This window comes from Hemiscyllium ocellatum, unplaced genomic scaffold, assembly GCF_020745735.1.
Source record: "Hemiscyllium ocellatum isolate sHemOce1 unplaced genomic scaffold, sHemOce1.pat.X.cur. scaffold_673_pat_ctg1, whole genome shotgun sequence".
Classification (NCBI taxonomy): Eukaryota; Metazoa; Chordata; class Chondrichthyes; order Orectolobiformes; family Hemiscylliidae; genus Hemiscyllium; species Hemiscyllium ocellatum.
Window position 1 is genome coordinate 61,405 of NW_026869163.1, and position 7,955 is coordinate 69,359.

The following is a 7,955-nucleotide window of genomic DNA, read 5'->3' on the forward strand; positions in this document are numbered from 1 at the left end:
GAGTAGGTTAGGTTTATTTTCACTCGAAAAAAGAAGATGGGGGAAACTTATTGAGGTTTGCAAAATCATGAAGGGTATAGACAGGGTGGACAGAGACAAGCTTTTCCCAAGGGTGAAGGATTCAATAACGAGAGGTCGTGCTTTCAAAGTGAGAGGTGGAATATTTAAGGGGGATACACGTGGTAAGTACTTCACACAGAGGGTGGTGGGTGTTTGGAACGCGTTGCTAGCAGAGGTGGTAGAGGCAGGCACGACAGATTCATTTAAGGTGCGTCTAGACAGATGCATGAGTAGGTGGGGAGCAGAGGAGTAGGTGAGGAGCAGAGGGATATAGATGCTTAGGAATTGACCGACAGATTTAGACAGGACATTTGGATCGGCTCAGGCTTGGAGGGTGAAGGGCCTGTTCCTGGGCTGGAAATTTTCTTTGCTCTTTGTTCCTTAAATGAACACCTTGCTGAAGTCCATATAGACAATGTCAACCAAACTGCCCTTATCAATCTTCTTTGTCATCTCTTCAATAAACTCAACCAAATTAATGAGACATGATTTCCCATGCAGAAAGCCACGGTGTCTACCCTGATCAGCCCTTACCTTCCCAAATGTATGTAAATGCTATCCTCCAGGATCCCCTCCAACAACTTACCCATCACCGACATCTGGCTCACCGGTCTATAGTTCCCCAGCTTTTTGGGTCACTATTTCCTTTCTAGTCCCACTCCTGCACTGCTCACAACAAATGTTAAATGTAACCAGGTCGGTGATATAGCCGATGATATCGGTCTCAGACTGGGTCAGGGTAAGTTTTAGGAACAAGTCAGGTTAGTATCTTTAATCTGCTCAAATAGCACGTTTATGATCCAGAGCAATGTTACTCCAACTATGGTGGAAAGATGAATGGCAAACTATTTTTGTATTGCAAATATATAATCAATATTTCCCTTTCTATAAAACAAACACACACACACACACACCCTCTGCAATTGTAACTTGAAAGAACTTTGTCCAGATATTATCCCATGTACATTGTCCAAACGATGTCTCCATCACATTCCCTGTCCCATGTCGGTGCATCATTGCTGCTGTCATTCACAGAGCCATACCCTGAGCAGAAAATGGTCTTGGTCGATTTGAAGATATGCTTTTATGTTCCTGCTTCATTAAGAAATAAAAATGTCTAATTTATTCAGAATACGTGTGTTAAAATGAATGCATTTTTTAAAGAAATACAGAAATTGCTGGAAAAGCTCGGCAGGTCTGTCAGCATCCAGATGCCTTTTACATGCTGTAGTTGTACCAGCCTCCACCACTTCCTCTGGCAGCTCATTCCATACGCACACCACCCTCTGTGTGAAAAGGTGCCCTTTAGGCCTCATCAAAACCTTTTCCCTCTCACTTTCCACCAATGCCATCGAGTTTTGGACGCCCCTAACCTGGGGAAAAACCCTGACTATTCAACCTATCCATGACCGTTCTGAATTTATAAACCTTTACTGCTGCGAAATGTGACTCCAATCTACACGAATGGCTGTACTTTCAGTCATCCTGGGCCTAAATTCTGAAATGCAACACTGACACCTCTTCCTTCTCCATCAAGTCACAATTCTAAAACCAGTTTAATCAGTTTGTTCAGATATATTAGGAGACACTTCTGTGGGATTTACACCTAGACCTTTGTGCCCGGAGGAAGGGACACGAGCACCACTCGGCAATACCCATAAAGCTGTAACATTATTCTCCTGTGTGTTTGTCCATCAGCCTGTTATGACATGCTGTGACATACCTCTGCAACAGGCAGGACATGAATCCACACCTTCTGGTCCAGAGCTAGGAACACTACCACACAAGTTCAGGAATTGGAATCAAACCCAGAGCTCTGGCTCAGAGACACGGACACTGCCCACTATACTACCATACCCAGATTTTGGGTCATATTTTAGTGCCCACTTCCAGCTCAGTGTGGATTGATTATAATCAGGTTACTATTACTGAATTACAAAAAACACTTTGTATTATTAAACAAATGCAAGATATTTGTCTCAACTGTAGGATATTGAGTGTACTTGCTGAATATTGAAATTAACTATGACCATCTTTAATCGCTATTATCTGTAGTCTGCAATATTAGGGAAAGAAATCCCACAGAAACACTCTGCCCAATGAAGGGTCTCAAATAGATGTTTATTACTGAACACCAGAGGCGAAGGAAGGGATTAATTTCTGACCCCAAAACACCGATCAATCTTACCCACTCTAACGTGTGTCTGCCCTCTTCCTAAAACCATGAAATGACACCAGGCCGCTGATTACTGTCCAGCCTCTCCTCCCCACTGACTGTGTCTGCAATCTGTCCCTCCTCCCTCTAACCACACAAGGCAAACCAAGCTCAGGGTCTTTGTGAAAATCAAGGCCGGAGTGTGCAGGCCTCCTGGAGAGGGGGAGGCATTTTAAAATTGAAGGGGGGGGGGAGGTGGCAGTCATATCACACACTGGGCTGAGGGGTGGCAGATGGAGGATAGTCTGGATTAATGCCAGGCATTGGATTTGGTAAATCAAACAACAACAGGACCTATACAATTAAAAGTAGGGTCTTTTGGTGGTGTTGTAGTACAGAAACCTAGGCTGTCAGGTTTAATTCTTTACAATTTGCATCTGATACAGAAAGTGGCTAAGAAGGTGTTTAACACACTTGTCTTCATAGGTCAGACCTTTGAGTATCGGAATTGGGACATCATGTTGTGGTTGTACAGGACATTGGTGAGACCTCTCCTGGAATGCTGTGTCCAGTCTGGATATCCTGCCCGCTCATTCCATAGCCACACCACCCTCTGGGTGAAAATGCTGCCCCTTAGGTCACTTTTAAATGTTACCCTCTCACCTTAAGCCTATGTCCTCTAGTTTTGGTCTCCCCCGTACCTTTAGCAAATACCTTGACTATTCACTTTGATATCATTGACCTTGATGTTATTAAGCTGGAGAGGGTTCAGAAGAGTTTAACCTGGATGTTGCTGGAAATGGAGGGATTGAGCTACAAGGGGAGGCTGAATCGGCTGGGACTTTTTTCACTGGAGAGTATGAGATGGAGGGGTAACTTTAAAGAGGTTTGTAAAATGATGAGGGGTACAGATTAGCTGTAGGGCTGATGTCTTTTCCCTAGAGTTGGGGATTCAAAACTGAGGGATATTTTGAGGCGTGAGGAAAAAGATTTACAAAAGTCAGGAGAGGTAATTATTTTAGACAGAAGCTGGCTTGTGTGTGGAATGAACTTCCAGAGGAACTGGTTAAAATAGGGGCAGTTACAATTTTTAAAGGACATTTAGATCAGTACATGGATAAGACATCAGTTTGGATGGTGCTGTGAGCAGCTGCCCTCTCCCTCCCCCTCTCTGAGTGAATCTCTGTTGCTTTTCACCCTCTGCCAATGCCTGTGCAGTGGCGTGGAGAGGCCAGCAGAGGGAGGCATTGCATCACTTTCAGCACCACAGAGACAGCCAGACCTGCCCCACACAGAGACACACAGATACACACACGGGAATTGTTAGGACACGGCGTGAAGCTCATCTGATAACTTAAACTAAACTAAACATAAAGAAATGCTCAATTTACCTTGTAAACTGTTGAAATATGAGTGATAGAGAACTCCCAAAAAATATCAATGTATTTTTTTTTAACTCTGAAAGTGAACATTTTACATCAACTATTCACAACTGTGGGACCCTCTTTATCCTAATTGCTTATTACCCTACTCCAACTCTACAGCAATATACTGTTTCAATAAGACACTTATTAAAATTACATAAACGTAATTTCAAAACCACACAGCAGCTGTTGTTTCATCTGACCTCACACCAATCTCCCTTTTTCCCATCTTTCCTGGGAAGACTGGCTCATGTTACAGGATGTTATCGAAGTGTCTACGTTTCAGCATTCCGAAACCTGGGAACACATCCATCCATGACACTGTCTCTCAGTCTCCCCCTCTCTGTCTATACCCCAAACCCCTCCCATGTGGTGATATTTAAACTGATTCCCCCGCCATCTCTCTCTGGCAGTGATGTTCACACCCACAGCACCCCCCCGTCAGAGCACAATGGGGATATGGAGCTGGAAATGGGTGGGATCTGCACATCCTGTCACTTCCAGCATGGGCTGCAAGTTTCCCCTCACTGGGCAGGGATCTAACACAGTGTTACTGAGCAATGCACTGGGGTGGGGTACACAGTCCTACATGCTGGGAGGGTAACTGCTCCTGGGTTACAGATCAATGCACTGGGGTGGGGTACACAGCCCTACATGCTGGGAGGGTAACTGCTCCTGGGTTACAGATCAATGCACTGGGGTGGGGTACACAGCCCTACATGCTGGGAGGGTAACTGCTCCTGGGTTACAGATGAATTCACGGGTGATCACTGCACAGGTCTCTGTGCTGGTCAGCCTGTCTGGTTGAGGTTTATAGACAATACAATGATGTGGTCAGTGCAGCTCCCCGTGCTGGACAGATATGTAACCTGTTGGTGGGTAGGGGTGAAAGGTGATGGACAGGTCACGGAGTTTCCCGGAAATTTCTGTCTCTGACATTCTATAACTGACATTCCCCGGAACGTTCTGTCCCTGACATTCTATAACTGCCATTCCCCGGAACGTTCTGTCCCTGACATTCTATAACCGCCATTCCCCGGAACGTTCTGTCCCCGACATTCTGTAACTGACATTCCCCGGAACGTTCTGTCCCTGACATTCTATAACTGACATTCCCCGGAACGTTCTGTCCCTGACGTTGTTTGTTTGTGAACGGCCGGACGTCAGTGAATTGAACAAACGATAAGATCCCGAGGGAAGAGATCCCGTTCCAGGGAGAAGGAGACACTTTTCCGAAGGCCCCTCAGGCAGTTAAAGGGGGGAATACGTTTTCCCTGCGTTTACATTTCTCCACGACACAGGATCGACCACAATTTAGACCAAAATACAGAAATTCCCAAATTCCGTTTGTCTTCAGGAAACTGGGAAAGAATCCTTCAGGACAGCAACGCTCCCACCCTCCGTATTAGGAACTGGGAAGGAGTGACCTGTGTCTGCTCTCGAGTGATCGAGTGTGTGGGAATGTTCTAGAAACCATCTGTCCTTATGGATGTGTCTCGGTGTGTTTGGGGAGGGAGGGTTTCTTGTGGTTTATGTCACATTTTTGTCAGTAATTCCGACCTTCCCATTTGTTATTCCAGCTCCAATTATTTTAATAAATCCCTGAATACAGGGACACATTGGAAAATCTCACTGGGTCCCTGATCAAACGGGTCCCTTTGCCTCCAGGCTGATGGATAATGGGTTTGTTTTCCTTCCACACAGTTAACGTAGTGACCATCTACGTCCTGCTTTATAAAGATTGTGGATTGTCTCCATGTGTCAGACGTTACCTGGGGGCCATGGCAGCGGCGGATCTCCTGGTCATTATCCTCGACCTGATCCTGAGACACATTCCCATTGTTTATCGGGAACAGTTTTATTTCCTGTACTCCGTCCCCGTGTGTAATATCCACGCCGTCCTGCTTTATGCAGCCACTGACTGCTCTGTCTGGTTCACCGTCACTTTCACCTTTGATCGGTTTGTGGCCATTTGTTGCCAGAAGCTGAAAAGTAAATATTGCAGTGAGAAAACGGCGGCTGTGGTTCTGGGAGCAGTGACTGTGCTGAGCTGTTTAAAGAACATTTCCTGGTATTTTATGCTCACGGCTCGGTATTGGCTGGGGAACGCCCCCTGGTTTTGTGATGTAACAGACGCTGTTCGAGTCTCCAGTGTCTGGGTCACAATCGAGTTCCTCCACCACATTCTAACCCCGGGGGTCCCATTTCTCCTGATTCTGCTGCTCAATGTTCTCACCGTCAGACACATTTTAGTGACCAGCAGAGCCCGCAGGAGACTCCGCGCTCACACCAATGGGGACGCTCAGTCTGACACAGAAATGAGAAATCGAAAAAAATCCATCATTTTACTGTTTGTGATCTCGGCCAATTTCATCCTGTTATGGTCAACATTAATGCTGTATTCTATATGGTACCGGATGGATGATATTGGGTATCGGTCTGTGTATCTCGATGCCTTTGTGGGGGAATTGGGCTTCATGCTGCAGCTCCTCAGCTGCTGCACAAACACCGCGATTTATGCCGTGACCCAGACTAAGTTCAGGCAGCAGCTGAAGAATGTGCTGAAATATCCCTTCACCCAAATCCATCCATCCATCAAATTCCCGCATTAATCACACCATCCGGGATTTTCTCATTTCAGTTCAGTGTTTCAGCGATGGAGCAGCCTGTCGCTATGGTAACAGACTGAGGGTAGCGCTGGTTTGTCCATCCTTATCCCACAGTGGGGTTACAGGGAAACATTTCAATGTTTCTCACAACTCAGGGGCCAGTGAGAAAAGGCACCATCCCACTGACTGTATCCATCACTTCCATTTGTAACCAATAAAAATGCTGATTAAAGCGTGCCGAGCAGCAGAGGGACCGATGTTGTTGTGTGTCTTTGTGTTGGAGAAGCTGAGCTGGAGAGAGACAGACTCAGCCCTGAGTCCTGGTCCTCAGGGAAGGGGAGGGCACCGCGCCCTGTGCTCAACTCCCTCTGTTCCCCCCACTGGGCCTGGCCTCCCCATTACCTCTCCCCTACTCTTTCTCCTCAATTCTCTCTCTCTCTCTTTCAGCACACACTCTCTTTTTCAAACCTTTCCCTCATTCCCCCCCACCTCTCTCACACACACACACACACCCAACCCCGGTTTCTCCACCCGCCTCCACTCTTTCCTCTCCCCCCCCTCTCTCTCATGCGTCTCTGTCTCCCTCCCACAAATCCATCTCTACCCCATTTTCGCCACCTCCCACATCTCACCCCCACCACCCACACGCAGCCTCACCCCAAACATCCCCAGTCTCTGGGTCAGAGGGAGAGAGAAGGACCAGGGAGACAGAGTATGTCAGAGAGACAGGGAGGGAGGGACAGGAGGGAGACAGATTCAGAGGGAAAGAGAGGGAGGTGGGAAGAGAGAGACACCGAGGGAGGTGGAGAGCGAGAAGGGCGACAGACAGAGAGAGGTGAGAGAGAGAGAGAGAGAGAGAGAGAGAGAGAGAGAGAGAGAGAGAGAGAGAGAGAGAGAGGGGGGACGAGAAAGAGAGAGAGGGAGGGGGACGAGAAAGAGAGAGAGGGAGGGGGACGAGAGACAGAATGGGAGGGCAGGCGAGATCGAGAAAGGGAGGTGGACGAGGGAGAGAGAGGGTGAGAAAAGGAGAGGGAGGCGAGAGAAAGAGACAGAGATGAGCAAAAGAGTGTGGGAGTGAGAGAGTGAGAGGGAGGGGGATGAGACAGGGAGGTATCGAGAGACAGAGGGAGGGGGATAAGAGAGAAAGGGAGGGGGTGACAGGGATGGAGGGGGAGCGAGAGAGAGGGGTGGGGATGACAGAGAGGAGGGTGACGAGAGAGAGGGAGGAAGGGGTGAGAGAGAGTGAGGAGGAGAAAGAGAGGGGGAGAGAGAGGGGGGGTGAGAGAGAGGTGGACGGGAGAGGGAGGGGGGCGAGGAAAGGAGAGAGGGAGGAGGGTCGATAGAAATAGAGAGGGGGGCAAGAGAGTGAGAGGTAGGGGGTAGAACCAGAGAGGGTGGGGGCAAGAGAGAGGGAGGGGGCTAGAGAGGGAGGGAGGGGGACGAGAGAGGGAGGGAGGGGGACGAGAGAGGGAGGTGTGTGTGAGAGAGAGAGGGATGGGGTGAGAGATAGAGGGAAGGACGAGAGAGAAAGGGGGCGAGGGAGAGACGGAGGGGGACGAGAGAGAGAGGGGACAAGAGAGACACAGGGAGGGTCTCAAGAGAGAGAAAGAAGGGGACGAGAGAGAGAGAGGGAGGGGAGCGAGAGAGATGGAGGGGACGAGAGAGATGGGGGGTGAGATAGTGAGAGTCAGGGGGCAAGAGAGAGAT